Source organism: Belonocnema kinseyi, chromosome 6 (assembly GCF_010883055.1).
Source record: "Belonocnema kinseyi isolate 2016_QV_RU_SX_M_011 chromosome 6, B_treatae_v1, whole genome shotgun sequence".
NCBI classification, from domain to species: Eukaryota; Metazoa; Arthropoda; class Insecta; order Hymenoptera; family Cynipidae; genus Belonocnema; species Belonocnema kinseyi.
The window spans coordinates 61578286-61600819 of NC_046662.1; positions in this window are offsets into that span (position 1 = coordinate 61578286).

The following is a 22534-nucleotide window of genomic DNA, read 5'->3' on the forward strand; positions in this document are numbered from 1 at the left end:
AGCCGCCGAGATCCAAAAAAACTCGAAGAAGATGGCCGGATTCGAAGTACTGCCTTGAGACTAAACACGGGTGTGGCACAATACCTGGACTGCCAGATCGAGCCTGAAATTTACCCCCACCATACCTACCGTTCGGGGGCCGCAAAACAGAAGGTGCATTATTACCACTGTGAGTTCGTGTGTAAGCCGAAAATGCACAATTCGACTTAGGTTTTCTGCTGTACGATGATTGCCGATCTGAAAGCTTCGGAAGACTTCGGTGGTCTTTTATTTATATCTCGATCCCCATTTGAAAGAAATGGAAAACATTGGCAAATTTAATGTTTCGAGTGATTCTCTATCTCATGCATAAGTCGAATTTGAGGTTATGTTTTTCAGGTATATATTAAGTATGAACATTATTACTATTATGCAAATTATTAATGATAATATCATAATTATAAAATATAACATTAATTTTAATTAATAGTTGACTGACTTTTAATAGAAATAGTTAAACTTTCAACTAAAACACATATTTTTGGCTTTAAATTGCTGAAATTAATTGAAACTTTCTTGGAATGTTTTAAAATATCTTAAAAAAGTTGAAACCCTTTAAAATATGTTGAAATTTTGCAAACCTCTTGAAAATTCATTGCATATTTAAAAATACCTTAAAATATATCAAATCCTTAAAAATCACATATTAAATTACTGTAATCAATCGAAAATTCTTTAGCGTTTTTTAAAGCTTCCTCAAATATTTAAAAAACTTACAAATCTTTTGAAATCTCTTGAAAGTTTTTAAAGCTTTTGAAAATTCATTGCATATTCAAAAATACCCTAAAGTATCTAAGATCCTTTAAAATCTCATTCTTAATAATTGAAATCATTTGAAAATTCCTTAAAATCTATTCAAATATCCTAAAATATATAAAATCCTTTAAAATCTCATATTGTATTACTGTAATCAATTGAAAATTTCTTGGCGGCTATTAAAACTTCCTCAATTATTTAAAATTATTACAAATTTTTTTAAATCTCTTTAAATTAAAAAAAAACCATGAAATATTTCAAATCCTTTAAAAGTTCATCCTAAATTATTAAAATCATTTTAGAATTACCTAAAATCTGTTAAAATATTCTACAATATATCAAATCTTTTAAGATCTCATATTAAATAACTGTAATCAATTGAAAATACCTTGGCATCTTTCAAACTTCCTCAAATACTTAAAATTCTTATAAAACTTCATGCTCTAAAAACTTTGGGCTTTACGAAATTCTGATTATAAAATGTCAGAAATTTAAAATTTCTGTGGTCAGGAATTTAAAAATTCTGCGGTGGTGTGGAAAATATAAATATACATTATTGTATATAATTATACATTTATACACTTTTTTTAAAATACTTTTAAATTTCGAACGCTTTCAATTTATTTATGATTTCTAATTTTTTATAAATAAACTTCCAAGTGTAAAATTACAAATTTGAAGACTTGCATCCCATCGAATTGAAAATTATTCTGATTTAATAGTTGAACTTTTTTGAGCATTCAATTTTGAATACTTTAATCAGCTTTGAATTTTGTTGATCCCATTTTCATAATTCTAATCTACAAACATTTCAATATTTAACGTTTTAAGATTTTTCTGTTTTCTAAATTTCAATCTCAAGTTTTAAGAAATTTAAAGAGATTTCAAAAGATTTTTAATATTTGAGGTTACTTTAAAAGATATCAAGGAATTTGCAACTTATTTTTATAATTTTAAGGAATATCAAAGAATTAAAAAATTGTTAGAAAGGTTATTTAAAAAAATCCAAAGTACTTTACAAATATAAAAAAACTGTCTAGGTATTTCAAAATATTTTGAAGGATTTGACAAATTTGAGAGTATTTAAAAATATTCCAAGGCATTTTCAATTGATTACGGTGATTTAATATGAGATTTTGAAAGATTTAATACATTTTTTATTAGTTTATTATTTTTAAAAGTTAATTTTTTAAACAAAATGTTAAATGTTCATCGAAAAAGCTGAAGTGTATACTAAAAAAGCATTTTTAATAAAATACATGAACTTTGCTCAAAAGAAATTTATTTTCCACCAAGTCTAATTTTCTATAAAAAAATTAATGTTTAATCACAACAAATTTTTTTAACTAAATTGATAAATCATCAACCAACAAAAAAAAAAATTTCAACAAAGCAGTTCCACTTTCAACCAGAAAAGTTGAAAAAAATAGTTAAAATTATTTGAAATTGCTTTGAAAATTCCTTGGAATGTTTTAAAACATACTAAAACATTAAAATTCTTTAAAATTTTTTGAAATTCCTTGACATATTTTAATTATTTCTAAGGTACCTTGAAGTTTTTTAAACAACCCTGCTATAATTTTTAAAATGTTAGAAAATTTTTCTGTTTTCTAAATTTCAGCCTGAAATAATTTAATTTAGAGATTGTCCAATGGAAAAACATACATTTAAATTTTTAACGCTTTCAATTTATTTATGTTATTAGTTTTTCATAAATAAACTTCCAAGTTTACAATTCTAAATTTGAAAACTTGAATCCTATCGAGTTGAAAATTATTCTTATTGAATAGTTGAAATTTTTAAAATTAAATTTCGAAAGCTTTGGATCTTTATTGATTCCATTTTCAAAACTCTAATCTACAAACATTTCAATATTTAAAGTTTTGAAACTTTTCCCTTTTTTAAACTTAAATCTAAAGATTTACAAAATTTCAAGAGATTTCAAAAGATTTTTAATGGTTTTAAATATTTGAGAAAGTTTTAAAAGATGTTAAGGAATCTAATATATTTTAGGATATTTTAATACATTGCAAGGAATTTGTAACTTGTTTCAATAATTTCGTATGAGATTGTAAAAGATTTGAAAAATTTAGGGTATTTTTAAATTTTCAAGGAACTTTCAAGATATTTCAAAATACTTTGATTTTAAATATTTGAGGATGTTTAAAAAGATTTCACTGAATTTTTAATTCATTTTTATAAATCAAAAGAATTTCAAAGAATTTTAATAATTATAGCAAGGTGGTTAAAAAAAACTCCAAAGTATCTTAAAAATATTTAAAAGATGCCAAGATTTTTCAAAAGGATTTGATACATCTTAGGATATTTTACTAGATTCCAAGGAATTGTCAACTAATTAAAATAATTTAATATGAGATTTTAAAGGATTTAAAATATTTTAGGGTATTTTTAAAATTGCAAGGAATTTTCAAGAACTTTGAAAAAATTTAAAGAGATTTTAAAGGATTTTAAATATTTTAGGAAGTTTCAAAACATTTGAAGGAATTTTCAATAAATTTCAATAATTTAAAGCAATTTGAAAGAATTTTAACTATTTTTTTCAATTTTTCTGGTTGAAAGTGGAACTGCTTTGTTAAAAATTTAGTTGTTTTTTTTGGTTGATGATTTATCAATTTAGTTGAAAAATTTCTTGTCTGAAAATTTAACTGTTTTGTAGGATTTTTGTTTTTGTTTAAAAATTAATTTCTTTTAATTACAAGAAAATTAATTTTTTTTTCGAAAATTGAATTATGATTAAGTATTAATTTTTTTATAGAAAATTAGACTTGCTGGAAAATAATTTTTTTTGGTGCAAAGTTCATGTATTTGATTAAAAATGCCTTTTTTAGTATACAATTCAGCTTTTTGGATGAAAATTTAACTTTTTGTTTAAAAATTTAAATATTTTGTTTCAAAGAAATTTAAAAACATTTTATTGGTGCTGAAAACTAATTGTTTTAGTTCAAAGTTTAACTAGTTCTATTAAAAGTTACTCAACTATTAATTAAAATTAATGATATATTTTATAATTATAATGTCAACATTAATAATTTACATAATAGTAATAATATTCATACTTAATATACACCTGAAAAAAATAACATCAAAATCGACTCATGCATGAGATGAAGAATCACGCGAAACATTAAATTCGCTAATTTCTTCCATTTCTTTCAAATAGGGATCGAGATATAAATAGAAGACCACCGAAGTTTTCCGAAGCTTTTAGATCGGCAATCACCCTACAGCAGAGAACCGAAGTCGAATATTGCATTTTCGGCTTACACACGGACTCACATGGGTAATCATCACGATCGTATAAACAGGTCTAGAATCTCCAGTGGTGGGGGTGACTCGCGTTTTGACGGAAACGCTGCTTCTCAAAGTGACCACCGAGAGTGGAGCGCGATCATCGGAGGGTATGTGGTTTATTTACATCCATATAACCTCTGTTAATCTCGATTAAGATCACGTTAAAATCGTAAAAAATCTATGAAAGATGATATTGAATAATCCCGATACAAGCATTAAAATTGGACAGTAGAATTTTTAATTGTAAATAAGATTTAAGATCGTTAAAAAAGTTAGATAATTCTATTGTTAATAATTAAGCTTCATTAAGCAATATTTATTTCAAATTGTCATATTATATTTAATTCGTTCATTTAAGGACTAACAATTTGACGCGTTTTTTATATTCATAATGACATTGGAATTTTTAGTATTAAGTGAGTCTGAAAATCGTCACAAATATTGAGAGATTCGACTTTTTTTAATTATAAATAGGTCTGTAAGTTGCAAATTCAAACATTCACATACACAAAATACGCAACGAAAAAATGGTTAACTATAAAGTTCTTTCTTTTTTTAACGATCCTATTCTAAATAATTTTAGGGCGAAAAATTAGGAAATAATATTTAGGAACGTTTATGAAGAAGGACAATTAAGTACTTCTTATTTAAATCGAAAATGTCAAAGGATTGTTTCGTAAATACAGTATTAAATTACAGAGTTTTAGAGTTAAATCATGTTTGAATCTTGCAAAGAACTTACAAATGTATTAAATCACGAATACCCGTTGGAAGCTAACTTTTTTTCTTGATATTTATTTAAAGATTAATATATATAAAAAAAGCATTTTCTTTATATATTATTTTTATTGTGATATTACTCAACATTCAAATTACAAACTGCTTTTCTGCATTACAATACTGGAAGAGGTCATTTTTTTGATAATAATAAATTATGCTTTTTAAACCTGAGAAAAATTAGGACATGTTTTTTCATTCTTTAAAAAAATGAGATAAGAATTTTAAAGCCAAAACCTTTCTGTTTCCATTCATTCTCTAATTTTGTCAGTTTCCTCTTTACACTATATCTCTTGCTGAGTTTTTGGTTCTCTTGGAAAGCGAGTTGCCTCATCCTGAGTCGAATATAATAATATAAAGCGTGAGATATAACTCAGAAGCTTTCTGTTTGCATGAAAAAGTGAATGAATAATTTTCCAAAACTTCGTGAGATGAAGTTTGTCACGAATTCCAAAGATCTTGAACCGAACCAAGGCTATTTTCTTCCACATCACTGTGTAATAAAGGTGAATAGTTGAATCACCAAACTCAGAACTGTATTGAGTGCATCAAGGAAGTCTGAAAGAGGATTATCTTTGAATGACCTTCTGCACATCGGGCATAAATTACAGACCGAGCTTGCTGATGTAATTGTTCGTTGGAGGATGTACAGGATCGCCTTTACTGCGGACACCGAAAAGATGTTCCGTCGAATTTCGATTAACCCCGAGGACCACAACTGCCACAAAATTCTCTGGCGACCAAGTTTGGAGGATGATGTTCAAACATACTATCTTGAAATAGAACCTTCGGACTTGCATCTTCTCCTTATCTAGCCATCAGAACCTTGTACCCCCTAGAAAGGAATGAAGGTAATGCCTTTTCTTCAGCCACTGATATTTTGATAAAGGAAGTACTAGTCGATGACATACTCTCTGGAGCAGACGATGCTGTTACGGGTAAGGATAAATGCCGTCAGCTGGATCTTCTTCTCAATGCGGGCGATTTTCTTCTCGAAAAGTGGCTATCTAATTGTGAAGAGGTTCTGCAAGGAATACCAAAAGATAATAGAGAGGTTGGTACGTCCTTTCAACTCGATCATGAGCCAATTTTTTAGAGCTATATGCATTCTGTAGCCACCTACTTTCGAGTTTTTCAGGTTTCAGGCAAACTTACCGACGGATATGGGTGAAATCACGAAGCGGAGTGTTTTTTGGAGATTGTTCGAAATTTCTACCCTCCTGCATAGCTGGCACCAGTGTCTGCTGTCGCAAAGATATTTTGGGGCCAATATCGAGCTGATCTGATGAAGATCTCTACCTTTTAAATATCTAGATGGATTCATTCTTTGCCTGACATTAAAGGCTGTGAGTTGCATAGATTTGCAGATGCTTTACAGAAGGCTTTAGGAGTCATGGTTCTCATCTACTACCAAAGGAGTTAGTCCTTACCACGCTTACTCGCCACCACCACGCTTACTTGCGTTAAATATCGTGCAACTACTTGCACACAAGTCATGAGTCATTTGCCTACTCATCGTGTTACTCGACCTGCGAGATCTTTTTCTGTCAGCGGGTTAGACTTTGCTGGACCGACCTGGATATATATCACGAGAGGAGGAGGCTATACATCCTATCAGGGGGACAACGTCGTCTTCGTTTGCTTTGCTACTAGGGCTATCCATCTGGAAACAGTTACTGCCTATGACTCTGAAGAATTCAAAGCAGCCTACAAAAGGTTTACTGCACGACGAGGAATCAGTTCCACGCCTTATAGTGACTGTGGTCCGAACATGCCTGGAGCTGATAATCAACTCAATGCGCTGTGTGAACAGGCGTCTGTCGAAGCCAACATTTTCACTCGATATATCGCTGATCATGGTATTGAGTGGCAGTTCAATTCACCGGCTGCCCCACATTTCGGAGGATTGTGGGAGGCTACAGTGCCCACAGATAAGCATCATTTTCGGTGAGTAGAAGAGCACACTACATTAACATACGAGGAGATGGCCTCTTTTCTTGTGCAAGGAGAGGCCTGTCTCAACTCTTGACCCCTACACGCACTTTCTGACAATCCGAATGACCTCTTAGCACTCACACGAGGTCACTTTATCATCGGTTCTTCTCTGCATACTATCGCGGAGCCTTCTATCATAAACATAAAATGCGGCCAAACGGATCGATGGGCACTTACGAGACACATGTATGTACGAAGACTTTTTGAATTATTAGTCTGCTGAGTATCTTCAAGAACTTTTGACTCTGCGAAAGTGGCAGAGAACAGTGCCTTCTGTATTTTGTGACACCCACAATAAAATTTAAAATTAGAAGATTTTAGGGTTCTAAAATTATAATTCTGAAATTTTCTAACAAAAAGATTTAAAATCCTTCAAGAATTACAGCTTGTAGATGCCTACGAACAGTAAATTTTTGGTTTTGACCACTGTGCGCTAGTTTAATGTGGTGATAGATGCAATATCTCATTAAGCGCTCGAAAGCACGTAAAATTATTCTCCAGGTGGGGAAGTCGACCGATGAAAAAGGCGGTCGAGATAATAAACAGAATTTTTTCATCGAAAATAGAGCAAAAAATGTTTAATAATGTTTTTTTTTTACATTCTCATCAGAGAAGGTATTAGATATGTGTAAAATTTGAGAACTTACTATCCTCCGGTTTTTGTCAAATGTCCACGTTTTTAGACCCCTGAATCCCAAAAATGTTAGTGTCCTAAACTAAAGGTCAAGTTCGAACTTTTAAGGCCAAATAAAGGACGATATGAAAAAATGGCAAAAGAAGAAATAGCTTGATTTCTAAATGCTCTAGAAGATTATTACAACAACTTTTGAAATCTTCTTGATAAATCAAAAATTAAAATTTTGACAGCATACAAAATGATGGAAAATACAAATGTTGCATTTTTTCATGCAACAGTTTCATAGTATTTCAAAGATTATCAAATATATAATTGCATTTTCAAAAATGTATATATATATACATACATCATTTAGACGTTAAAAAACGGTAAGGCTGCTCAGTAGACTGTATGTTTCAAGTTTAAATCATAAGAAAACATCGGAAATGTGAAAATTCGGATTATGGAAAAACGATGAAAGTTGCAATAAACTGTTAAGTAACAATTTTTTTAAACAGTGCGCATTTGTTCAAACGGGACAATAAAACTTTGTCTGTTTTAATACCAATGCAAGTTACGGATTATAATAATATGTATTTATGGGAATGATATAAAATTTAAGGAATAAACTCGAGTGCGAAGCATAGAATATTTGATGAGAATGTGTTCGTTAAAGCCGAAGGAGCTTTAACAATCTATATTGTACTTTAAAAATGTTGAGGTTGGATTCGATTTTTTTAAATCTAAACGAAAATAGTGGTAATAATATCGTAATAAAAAAATTATATTGACAGATGAGTTTTCATGAAGAATTAGTTCAATTTTTTATTTTTTAAACAATATTAGTTTAAAAATTACATTGAAAAAAACGAATAGCGCCCTTTAATTCTGCAGAAAAAAGTACATACAATCCATAAAGACTGAGCAAGTTTTCTCTTATCCATGTTTGTTATGTAGTATAAATAAACAATTACATGTTGCTATACCTGCTTACGCATTTAATTATACTACACAATATATAAGAATGAGAAAAAATAGTTTAACAAGTTGATTATGTAATTATTCAATTGTTCTTCTGATGAAATTACACAGGTTACAAAATTGTTCACAACTTCGTAAGTTGTTTACAGATTTTCACATTATAATCACAATTAACTTGTACTGATTTTATCTCTATATTTTTAAACACAACTTTGCATGTAAGATTAAATTAAAAAATGGCTAAGTTAAAGGATTTTAATAACTCAGTTCTGAGAATTTCAAGAAAAAAAACTTTTAAGCTTGTCAAGCAATACAGCCTTTAAAGGTTTCTAAACAATAAATTCCGGGTGTTGACCACTGCTCGGTAGTGTAATTTTCTACATAAAACATTTTTGTGGAAAATAAAATTTAATTTTTTTATCAATTTCTGAAAAAGATTGGTTGGGGCATTGGCGAAAGATTTAGGCCTTGATAACCATAAGACATATGCTTTTTAATGTAATTACTAGTTACCTGAAAGATTGAGATCCTACTTTGGAACACAAACAATATATTTTATAGCTTCACATTTTCTTAATCAAATAATTAGCGAGGAAGATTGTTGTTTAGACGAGGGTTTATATTCTCTACCTTAAAACTCTTCATAATTGTGCGCTGGGAACCTACAGCACATATGCTTATTTCTTCTCGAGTCAATTCGGTGATCGCGTGGCTTTTTCTATTTATTTTCACACGTTTGATCTCACCATTGATATATTTATAAATGCCAGCAAAAAGATTATAAGTCTCCAATATGGCAAATATGTCACCATCTGATGTTAATAATACTATTTGTTCTTCAGTTGGCACAGGCCCATAGTTATTACCTCCTGCTCTTATTTTAATTGATTTATTGATAGGAAAAGTGTATTTTTTAAGTTCGAATATCATGTACGTATTTAAATATGGTATGAGGCGAATAAATCTTAGTTGATCAAGCCCACATCCATTTCCGTCGGGAGAGGGTAGCCTTACGGGTGAAGCTATAGAGCTGGAAGGAAGATAAGCTTCAGCAGAAGAAGAACTAGACCTGGAAGAAAGAGGCCTTTCAGGTGAATCATTTATATTCTCTACTGTAAAACTCTTCATTATGGTGCGCCGGGGACCTACAGGATATGCGTTCATTTCTTCTCGATTTAATTCTGTGATCCTGTAGTTTTTCATATTTATTTTTACACGTTTCATCCCATCACGTAGATATTTATACATTGCAGCTAAAACATTATAAGTCTCCAGTATGGCAAAGACGTCACCATCGGATGTTGATAACACAATTTGTTCATCGGTTGGCACAGGGCCATAGCTGCTACTCCCTGTTTTTATTTTAATTAATCTATCATCAGGAAAAATGTATCTTTCAAGCTTGAATGTCATGTGCGTATTCAAATAGGGTATAAGCCGAATAAATCTCAGTTGTTCAAGCCCACATCCATTTCCGTCAGAAGAAGGTAGCCTTGTGGCTGGAGTTGTAGACGTGGAAGGAGGATAAGCCTCTTCAGAAGAAGACCTGGATCTGATACGAATAGTAGGCTCGACAGAAGGAAGAGGTCTCGCAGATAAATCATGCATATTCTCTACTATGAAACTCTTCATGATTGTCCGGCGGGAACCTACAGGATATAGGTTCATTTCTTCTCGGTTTAATTCGGTAATCGCGTGGGTTTTTATATTTATTTTCACACGCTTCATGCCACCTTTTATATATTTATACGTTGCAGTTAAAACGTTATATGTCTCCAATATGGCAAAGACGTCACCATCGGATGTTGATAACACAATTTGTTCTTCGGTTGGCACAGACCCATAGGTGTTACGCCCTATTTTTATTTTTATTGATTTATCACTAGGAAAAGTGTATATTTTGAGTACGAGCATCATGTGCTTATTCAAATAGGGTATAAGCCGAATAAATTTTAGTTGTTCAAGCCCACATCCATTCCCGTCAGCAGAAGGTAGTCTCACGGGTGGAGCTATCGACCTGAAAAGAGGATGAGTCCCTGCAGAAGGAGTCCTGGACCTTGCACGAAGAGCGGGGTCGGCAGGAGGAACAGAAGTTTCAGGTAAATAATTTCCTTCAGAAAAAGAAGGTCTGGAATGAGGAATACTGGCAATAGGGTCGTCATCGTGTAAACGCTCAAATTGCCAACTTAACTCTGTAACAAATAAAAAAGGATTACATTTTTTAATATAAGTTGGTATTTTCATTAGAGCATAGATTTGACAAATTTCAAGGATTTTGCAGGCAACTTAAAAGAGTATGAATTGAATTTATGTCATTTTAATGAGTCATTAGATGATTCCTACAAAGTGATAATTATTTTGAAGATTTTAAAGCTTGCAGAGGAATTTAAAATGACAAAGAAGATTTTAAATGATATAAAAATATTTTTAATGGTATCAAGGGATTTCAATAAAATTTCAAGCAAATTTTAGAGATATGAAGTAAGTGGACAGATTTTTTATGTGTAAACTTATTTGTGCGGGATTGTCATTTTTGAATAATATTATGTAAGATTAAAATTAATGTGAAATAGATCATTCGTTTGTATTTTGTTTGCTATTTTGCATAAAAAGTCGATAAATGCAACTCTTCAAGTGTAAAATTTTAAGTATGAGACTCTAACATGAAAATAGATATATTCTAATTTTTGTTGTAACTGAAAATCACAGCGAATCGACGTACTTTTAAAGATCGGCATTTTTGCTTAAAAGGGTCATAACTGGTGACGAAACATGAGTATATAGTTATGGGGTCGAAACTAGGGCTCAATCGTCTCCGTGGTGCATCATGAGTTCTTGCGAGCGGATTGTACGGTCAATCAGGAATATTACCTTAAAGTTACGCTCCATTTGTATAAAGTGATACGAAAAATTGGCCGCATTTGTGTCCAAACAATTCATTGTTTTTGTATCACGGTAATGCATCTGCTCACAAATTGTTGTTTGTTCGTGATTTTTTGGCCAAAAACAACACCATAATTATGCCTTAGCCATCGTATTTACCGAACATGGCCGCTTGTGTTTTTTTTTCCTGTTCCCAAAACCGACAATACCCATGAAAGAATGACGTTTTGCCAATATTGGGGAGATAAAGACCGCATCGATAAAAGAGCTTAAGGACATACCAAAAATCGGATATTAGAAGTGCTTCGAGAATTGGAAAATACTCTGGCACAAGAGTATTAAATCTGAAGGCGATCACTTAGAAAGGGACACAATAGATATTGATGAATAAATCAATATTCTTCGACGAAAAAAGTCACCTTTTGTTGAAAAAAAACCTCTTATATAGTACATATTATAAAATATTCAAGAAGTCACCATTCTCATCATATTAAAAAAAAATAATATACAAGGTGATTACCCGAGAGAAAATCCTAATACTCGGCAAGTCCTCCCTGCATGCTTTGTCAAGAAAAATAGAGTTCTGTGCAACGTTGGAGAGAGCTTTTCAGTAGTAGTTTTTCCTCGAAAACGCTCGAAAATTGCGATTTCGGAAATAAGTGGGCTTCCGCGAGCATTAAAAAGGCTTTAGCGAGCACTTGTGAAACATTGAATATTTTTTTGAAACCTCACTACGTGTTCGCTCAATACTCTAAAATCATCGGCGCGATCTCGGTTTGGCAGAGCACGAAGGGTGTTTTAGGACATCGCCAAAGCCTCTTTAATGCTCGTGAAAGCCTACTTATTTCCGAATTCGCAAATTTCGAGCGTTTTCGAGGAAAAACGAGAACTTAAAAGCTCTTTCTAACCTCGCGCAGAACTCTATTTTTCGTGACACAGCATGCTGGGGAACTTGCCGAGTATTAGGATTTTGCCTCGGGTAATTTATCTTGAGACATCGAGATATCTCAACAACTGCGCATCTAATGAAAAAAATATCCTTCATAAAAACTTCTTATTTTCGTTGGCGCCATTTCGATTCGCGCCAGTTGGCGATTCGCTGGAGAAAAATGACATTGTTGACTGTTTAAGAAATGCGCATCCAAGAAAAATATAAAGAATATAAATGGTTGGTTTTTTTAAAAGTGTGATTCGTTTATTTAATATGGCGTTCAATTTCTGTGACTGTCGATTAAAGCTTTGCTTGCAGCGTCGGCGCACACTTTCCACTAAATTTGCGGCCATATTAAGGGATAATGATATCCAAATGGCACGTATGTTTCGAGTCAGCTGCTTGATGTTGAAGAGACGCTTTCCGGTGAAAATGCATTAATGGATCGCTATGAAATGCAAAATATAGGCCAGTTCTAGATAGATTTATTAGAGGATTCATCTTCAGGTGATAAAGTAGAGGAAATAAAGAATGCTCCATTAGCTTCTAACAGTCATGGCTTTAAAACCAAAATTGTCTTTCGGTGCAAGAATTAGAAGTGACTGATGAAAGAATAAATCCAGATACAATTTTAGAACCAGGCGTTCTTACAGATTTAGTTGAGAAAATATTAAGAAAATATGTTTATAAATATCTGTTTGAAAAACAGATTTAATTTTTAATTTATAAAATAGAAGAATATAGAATTATATAGGCCTGAATAAGATGCAAATTGATTGTCAGCTCACGTTCGGACCAGCCGTCCGGTAGTGGGTCCAACTTTGTGCGACACTGGTTAAGCCAACTGGCTAAATGATAACAGTCAACTGCCTTCGCTTATCGACATCGTCCCGACCTTTGGCCCCATATGTGGGTTAATTAATTTTAATTATTTAATTAATTGATTGAATTTTATAAATTATTCTTAATCCTTGCATTAAGTGACTCAATTTAATTAACTAATTTTAATTAATTAATTTAATTAATTATTTTAATTTGTAACGACAACAGTTTAAAATGTTATTTTTTAAATTATTTTTGTTTAAGCCCACGGCTGCTTATAAACATAATCGCACGCTTAAATGCTTTAAAAGTTCATGCAATGATTCAAGCCCTAATTAAACTACCTAAACTACATAGGATAAAATCATAGGAGATAAAAATACCAGTGATTGTTGTGGGAATTTGACACTAAAGTGTAACTAAAATAAAAATGTAATTCTACAACGTTTATGCAAGCTTCCAACAATTACTGTAATTTCACACGTGGAATGTAATACGCTTTACAGCAGCGATGTAAAATACCATAATACTTGTAATTCCGCTGTCGAACGCTTGATGGCGTTGCGCGTCATTTGGTTAGACCTTCTATTATATTCGATAACCTGCGAGTAAATTCAGTGCAAGATTGTGCAAAATTTTAGCGGCATTCAGAGATATTTTGGAATTGAAATCGTGGATTGTGCTCGGTTGAGCGCATCGAAAAGGAAAAGTGCAATGTGTGTTACTTGAATAAATTGAAGAAAAAACAAATAAGTCATCGTTGCTGCTAAAAAAGTGCAATGGGGAGCTTTTGGAGTTCAAAAAATTCATATTGATTCAAGTAAAAATAAAAATATAATAGAAACGGAATTCTCAAAATAAAAAGCTATATTTTATTATTCAAATATCTAGGCCTCCTTAGCCTGCTCTCCGTACTGAATTCCTTTCAGAAAATTACGCAACTTTGTTTTAAAGAAATTAATTGATTAACATGATAATAAATTTTATTGAAAATAAAAAGAGTTAACGACACTTAGACAGAAAATGCCATATTCATAAAAAACAAAAATTAAAAACGTTTTAAATAATTATTTTCAATCACTTTTCCAAGAAATTTCTTCTTAAATGAAATGTTTTCTCAAGTATAAGTTTTTCTTTGCAACTTCAATACAAATAAACTGTTATTTATATAATATATGTGTTATGATTTTTTTTGCTTGAAATCGAAAGTTACACATACATGTTTGTGTATTTTTTAAAAATCATTTATTTAAATTACAGGAATTATTTTTTTAATTCATTTTGAATTGCGCGCAGAGTGCAGCCAACCAGCGTGCGGCGCAAGCGCAGTAGCACGGGTTGCCAACATTGGCATTACTGCTTGGATCTCATGATAAAATCTAGGCCTAGTGTTTCAAATCAGCGTCGCCTTGTACCACATAGTATGGTGAGCCTCAACGACCTTCAAACTAAAAGTTGTTGTACTCAATGTTTCTTTAGAGCAAACACCTTTCTGATCATAATCAGATAAGGTAAATTGAAAATTTTCGAGCGGCTTTAATAGATAATTTTTTATTTAGAAAAATTTAGAATTGAATTTTACTTATTTAAAAAAGGCTCGATACCTTTTTTTCTTTAAATATTACGTTAAAAAAATATATCCAAAAGTAATAAACAATAAAAAAATTAATTGATAAAAATTCTTAAATTACCTTGAGAACCAAAGTAATTGATAATAATAACAATTAATAATTTTTAATATTTCATTCCGATATTTTCAATTTTGGTATTGTGCTACAAAATTTAAAACGGGTTTTTTTTATTTTTGTGGATTTAAAATTAAGTTTATAATTTTGAAGATCAGTACCTAATTAGCCAATATTCACCCATAAGCTTTCCCATTTTGGTTACTCAACATTTTATTTTTGGCTTCATTTTTGGGGAATGATTTTCCTGTTTAACTGAAAAAGCATACGACGTAATGAGCACTCAAATCAAAATAAAAAACCTGGTGTTTATAAAGATAACATTTTAAAACTTTAAATTAGAATAAAATCAAATTTAAAATCCTATTTAACGTCCAAAAATCAAGGTAATGTGCACAATTCCCGAAAATAAAACGATGAACCTGAAGACTAAGTTTAAACAACCACCATAAAACGTTCCTATTCTAATTTGAAAAAAGGCAAATTTTGTTAAGAAAGAAAAGAAAAAGTTATTTTTTTTTAGACAAAAAATAAAAAAAAGGGGAAGAAAAATGAGAGGAAAGCCAGGAAAATCTGCTTTCTTCCCTTTTTTATTTTGGGCGTCTTTTTAATTTATAATATTATCATATCCCAACACTAAAACATATGTAAAAAATAATGAAAACCCATCAAAATAACACACCATATCTCCATATCTCCTTAATTATCTCCTTAAATTTTCTCTTTCTCTGATTACTTTCACTATGTAAAATTTTAACATTATCCCAAACAAAATCCTTGCAAAAAGTTATCATTCAATCCATTTCAAATAGTATACGGAAAATAGTATGAATCCTAAACTTTTCCAACATAGAATCAATAGTTTTCAAAATTTTACCGAAAAATAGATTTAAAAAAAGTATTAGAAGAACTATACCCCTTTACTTCATTCTGATTATCTGCAGGCAAAATATTACTTTGTTTGTTTTTTATTTGTTAAATTCTAATCGTAATAGGGTTCTTAATTACCTTTTGTGGGTATTGATTAAAAAAAGTACATTCCTAACAATATTAAAATTTCCTTTGTGAAATGAAACATGGAACACAAACCTAATGCTCTGCCAACTGAATTTTTGATTGCTTCAAGTTGGCTTTAAAAAGGATGAGAAGAAAAGAAATTTTTTATTCTACCTTAATACGTACCTTTCCTGTGCCAATTTGAATTAATTTTACCATTCTGAATTTACTTCACTTCTATGTCCAAAAATCAAATTTTACTTTTTGTCTATTTCACGGTAAATTGAAGTTTTGAATGGCTTTGAAGTTGATCTCACTTGCTGTAATACGAAAATACGACAATACGACTTGTCGAAAATTTGACTCGTCACAAATTTAATTTCCTGTAATGTGATTTGTCACATCGAGTGCGAACTTACATAGCCGCAAATCATCTTTAAAGGGCTTGAAGATATTTTCTTATACATTAAAACTACTCTACATCATTGGATAATCCTAAAGTTTTTATGCTCTGTTGGATCTATCGTGCCACCTGTTTAGTTGAAAAAATTCATTTAAAATTTATCGATACCGTATTATGAAATTTATTCAAATCACATGACTTTTGCATTTTATTTTGCCATATCGGATGTGCCATTTTGAGTTTCTCTATTTTTACCCGGGATTCTTACTCAGCGACCTTAAAAACCCCAGCAGTACTGCCATTAATTCAAATCCCGTAAATTTTATATTTTAGTCCGTCATATTAGATCCGACATTTTAGATCAGCTATTAAAAATTTTTAAATTTTGGTTCCGAAACAAAAAATAGTTGAAAAATGTGTAGTTTAAATTTTGGAGAATAATTTTTTAATTAAACATTCTAGTGTATCTTTTGTCATTTTTCTAGAAACGTAATTCGCTTATTCCTAGGGCTATTTGTTACAATCAAGGATTATTACGTCAGACAAATAGCTGATTGTAACAAGCTTGAAAATATTTGACAAATTCTAGACAAGTTATTTGACTATTATACTCACCAATAGAATTCAGGATGTATGTCAAGGAGACCAGAATATAAACGCTTCTCATTTTGTCCAGGTAGAGGAGAAACTGCTCAACGTAATAATGAACAAATGAATTACTAATATAATGGCTGATTATTGTGGTTTTTAATAACCCATTTTTTACGCGTAATAAGTCTGCTATTGTCGTGAAATACCTGATGATAAGAATCAAGTTTATATTTTTGAGATGTTTACATTTCATCAGAGTCAATGGCGAAGATAGTTTTTAGTGCTGCTCGTAATAGCTATTAAAATTATTTTCAAAGATGAAGTCCATTCTCATCATTTGCAATTAAACACACAATTATTTACCCTGGAAATGTTTGAATGCAGTGTTAATAAAAAACTTTCACATTCTGGTACCTACTGAAATCGAAAAAAAAGTTTTCGCAATAATTCTATGTCTGTCTGTTCGGCAATTCTGATTTGTTGCGTATATTTAATTACGAAATAATTCATTACCAGCGCATCTTATGAATATTCTACAAGATATTTCTGCATATATTAATCCTGATCTCTGCACATCTTAGGAGAAATGTGTAACTAAAAATCAGCGAAGGGAGAAAATGGACGAAAAAGTTTGAATCTGAGATTCCCTATTTCTCTAATTTAATAGATATTTAAATAGTTTTTCGACTGTTATCCCGCAATATTGATGCGATCTAGTTATTTTGAAAAAATGAAAAAAAAGGATCAGTAATGCAGAAAAACCTAGATCCTGCTGAAATTACAAAGTTTTACAAAGATAAAAGGCAGTAACTTAAATTTCTCCCTCCTTCGAGAAAACTGAGAACGGCTCGCAGCCTCTTATTCCCGATGAAGCCAGTATCTGCAAGATTTTACTATTAATATACACTTTACACTCGAACTTCAAAAATACGAAAATTTTGGGAATCGGGAACTCCATAGATACGACTGCACAAGGAACTCGCACTCCTGCGACGCTTAGACTTTAGGGGTAATTTTGGAGAACCATGGACATAGGAATAAAAGGGGAATAGCCACATGCTCCCTAATTAAGGCGCGGGGATTGATCAGAAGTAACACGGGGGGTTCGGCTATCTTGAATTGCAAATTCTGCGCTGGAGATTTGCACAAAAAACACAGAAATGTTCATAAGTGATCAAAATAATCTTAATTGTGGATGATATAGATCAGGTAATCAAACGAAGAATTAGAAAATATTAAATAAGGAATGAATGGATATAAAAATAAATGTATGAAATATAATATTAAATATTCAATATAAAGAGATAATATAAAACGTAAATAAAAATTTAATTAAATTGCAAAAATTAGTAAGTAATACATAATATCGAATTTTATAAGGATAATGGAAAAACACCTTTGCTTTCTTGCGGAATAAAATTACCTTAATTTTTCAGAAAAAACGCCATCTCTGTAGGTCTCTGCACCGAGACCTACTACACGCACGCGCACGTCGAATTCAAGGCAGCGCGCGTTCAAGTAGAGCAGGGGAAGAGTGCAAAAAGATTCCGTTTGCTTCTTGTGAAGTCGGGACGCTCTTATCTCTGGAGCCCTTGGATTTTTGGAGCTCGAGTGAATATTTAATAAAATTCACCTATATTTAATTGATAAATAAATCTCTGGATGTTTTGAGTGATCCATAAATATATTAAATTAATGGCGCTAATTATAAAGAAGAAATATATTTGAAATTAAAATTGCAGACGCTGCCTTTTCGCTTAGAAGAGACCTTTCATATTATGGTCCGATTTCTGGAAGGAAGTAGAAATTTTCGAGTTACCTTTTCCCATAGAACTCGATACCGCAAGACTTAAAATATAAATTTATTTGAGTGTTAACAATGAGGCACTGTTAACAATGAGGTACTGTTGAAAAAATGCTTAAAAAATTAATTTAGAATAATCTTTAGTTTTTCGTCTATATAGAAACTGGAAATATTAATTTATCTTTATTAATATTAGTTGCTGTGAATTTCTCGAAAGTAAGAAAGTGTACTTTCTTATCAAAATTAGCTGCTGCAGATTTCTTTAAAGAGAAAGGTTTGTACCCATAGGAATGGTATATCTTTAAAAAAGAAGTGGGTTCTTTTTGCCCTAATATGGTAAAAAATACATTTTTTATAAATGTCCACATGTATTTGCGGTTATGAGGGAATGTTTGCGTGTGTGCATGTGTGGATCTGCGGATGCATGTATGTGTGGATGTGCGGATGTCTGGATGTTTCGATGTATGTAATCGATTCTTTTTCACCTGTTGCCTCGACTAATTGTGTGACGATGACAACTGCCCCATAAGGGGATGTGTAGAATGATTCGCTCATACGCTAGTCGGGGTACCGATGCCATTGCAAGTGCACTGTCTTACAGTGTGTCGACAGGGTGTGAGGATGAGGCCGTAGTGTGTTCGCCGACGAGTTGACATTGTCCTCGTCAAAGACGAAAAGCCCTTTTATTTAGCCCTGGAGAGGTAAAAGGGTTATCACCTCCAGGACGACGGACTCACCTGCAATCGGACCAGGATCCCTGTCGAGCGGGTTTATATATGAAAATATGGAAAATTTAAACAAACCTTCAACCTCATCTTTTAAACTCGTGTGCCCGAAAGATGTTAACGCATTTTGCTTTATTTCTGGAACATTTATTCCGAACAAAAACTATCGACGATCATTCAACGAAAATTTTCGGAATATACACAAAGAATGCTTTAATTCCGATACAGTTTCGGGAGATTGGGCTCCTGATAGTATTTGCAATAACTGCCGCAAAAAGCTTTCTCTTTGGAAAAGAACTAAAGACGATTCTAAATTGATCTTCATTAAACCCAAAGAATGGAAATGAAAGTTTTAAGCAGTATTTCGAAGAAAAAGTCTTTGATGAAGAATAATTAGTATACTGTTCAAATGTTAAAGTACTGATGGAAGAACTTAAGCCAAATACTTATAAAGATGATGATTGGAGACCGTTTATTGACTTGTCAAAAAGAAGCTTAAAAGCTGTAATACTTCACAACACAAATAAATATGCCGCAGTACCTATCGCACACTCTACGACAATAAAAGAATCCTTCACTAGTCTTAAAAAACTTCTAGAGGCCATTGAATACAAAACATATAATTGGCTTATATGCGGTGATTTGAAAGTTTCAGGTATGCTGCTAGGAGAGCAGTATGGATTTACAAAGAATCCGTGTTTCTTGTGCCTTTGGGATAGGAGAGATCGCGAAAAAAATTACACGAATCATAAGTGGGCTGAAAGGAAATCACTTGAAATAGGAAAAGGAAATATCATTGAATCGGCCCTGGTTGATCCAAAAAAAGTATTACTTCCTCCATTACATATAAAATTAGGAGCCATGAAGCAATTTGTGAAAGCCTTAGATGCAAATAGTCGATTTTTTAAATACTTGGAAAAGAAGTTTCAATATAAATCTGATGCCAAGTTGAAAGAAGGGATTTTTGATGGTCCAGAAATAAGGAGGCTTTTGCAAGACGATAAATTTCCAACGACAATGACAAAAATTCAAAGGGATGCATGGCTCAGTTTTAAGGAAGTTGTGAAAAACTTTTTAGGAAATAAAAGATGTAAGAATTATAAAGTTATAGTAGCCGAAATGATTAAGAACTTCGGAAAAATGGGGTGTCTGATGTCATACAAATTCCATTTCCGGAATAATCACCTGGATCGACTCCCAGAGAATTGTGGCGATTACGTTGAAGAGCAAGGGGAGCGCTTCCATCAAGACATAACAGAAATGGAAAAGCGCTACCAAGGCAGATGGGAGGTCGCTATGATGGCTGATTACTGTTTGGTCACTGAAAAGAGAGTGTAAAACTACAAGCAAAAAGCGAAAAAAACCGTAACGTCGATCATTTGATAGTAAGAGAGTACGGTATGAGTGGAAAACATGAACACAAGTTGATACAAAAAAATATGTCTATCGTAATTGTTTATGAGGGATTATTAATTTTTTGATCTTATTAGGAGCTTGTACGTGAATTGATGAAGGTCTATCAAACTCGATATATGGGTTGTTATTTTCATATTTCAATGACCTTGAAAATACTAGATATGGTCAAGATGACCTAGGATTTAGGTTCTACGACTCTTAAAACTTATATATAAATTTGAAATTTTTTTTGAGGTTATTATGTTGGTTTGACCTTCAAATGACTTTGATCTTGAACTAATGAAGGTCAACCGACGACGGATTCAGATTCAGCATGCTAAAAAACCTATGTCTGAATTTTTTCAGCAATATTTTCTTCATTTGACCTTCAAATGACCTTGAAAGCGATCTGATCTGAAAAAAAAAACCCGAAAAACGATTCGGAATCAGCGACCCCAAAACATAGAACCCCAAAGGTTGCCTCTGTGGACTTTGACTTTTTTTTGGGTGCCTGTGTAATTAATAACACATTTGGACATTCTTTTCGTGGTGAACTACTTTCGTCAGTCAATTTTTTCCGTACATTTAGTGTTATTTTCCAAACTAAATTATTTTTCACGATTAAAACCAAAATTGTGCGTTCCATCCAAAAATAATTTGCACAAAATTTACAGATATTTTTAGGTCTAAAAATTTTGCTTAACATTTTTTTTGTACCTTATGTCTAAAAACTGTTATTTGTTATTTTCAATTTAAACGTTCACGATTAAAAGAAAAACTACGCAGCTTATAAAAAAATGATGAACAACAAATGTGCAGCCATCTTTGTTTCAACAATTTTTTTCTAGTTGCGTTTTTTGCTTCTCCTGATGTTCGTCCACAAATTTATATATATATATATATTTTGCAACACTGATTTTAAGAATAAAACAAAAACCACGTGTTTTATCAAAACGTGAATAATAAGAAATTTGTAGATCCTTTTATAGATGACAAATTTTGTCGATTCGTCTTTTGTCGTGTTTTTTATAACTTGACCGCAAAATAGAATTTTTGATTTTTAATTTTTTTTGTGGAAACAAAAAATTTTAATTTTCGATTTTTCAGGAAAAAATTGTTATTAGAATCATCTAGGGTGTTTAAAATGTCATGTTTATCTTTCTTTTACTTTTTCTTATATCGTGCGTTGTTCGGCTTAAGGCGTTCATTTAGTTTGTTTTTCTGGATTTTAAAAATGCTTTATCTCCAAAAAATTTCTTATCAAAAAGCTATTAATAGAAAATTTTCTACAAATGGTCCAAAAAAATGTTTAAAATACTATCACTTTTCGAATTTTTATTCAACATATTTGTCTACCGAACTTAACCTTTAATTTAATACAGTAAAAGAGTATACCGAAGTCTGATTCATTGTGTTTTCGAGCTCAAAAGGTTTCAAAACGTGGACATTTGACTAAAAAGAGGTGATGGGAGTCTAATTTGACACAGAACTAATATCTTCTCTGATAAGAATCTCAAAATTCTTATTTTTCTTATCATCGTGCAAAAAATACAAAAGGCAATATTTTGAAAATTGATGCAGGTTATGCGTCACGTTCATGATTTCAGTACAAGGCTTTACTGTAATTAATTATACATATTTTCACTAAACAGCTAGTGGTTTTTCATTCTTAAATTGGAAAACATCTTATCTAATTGCGTAAATGATTTTTTTTACTAATATTTAGTGGCCTACTCCTCGCTAATTAAATATGTGAAATTTTACTGGTAATTAGTTTAGTTTCACCCACTTTGATTCAGAGAGGTAATGAAGTACCTTTTGCG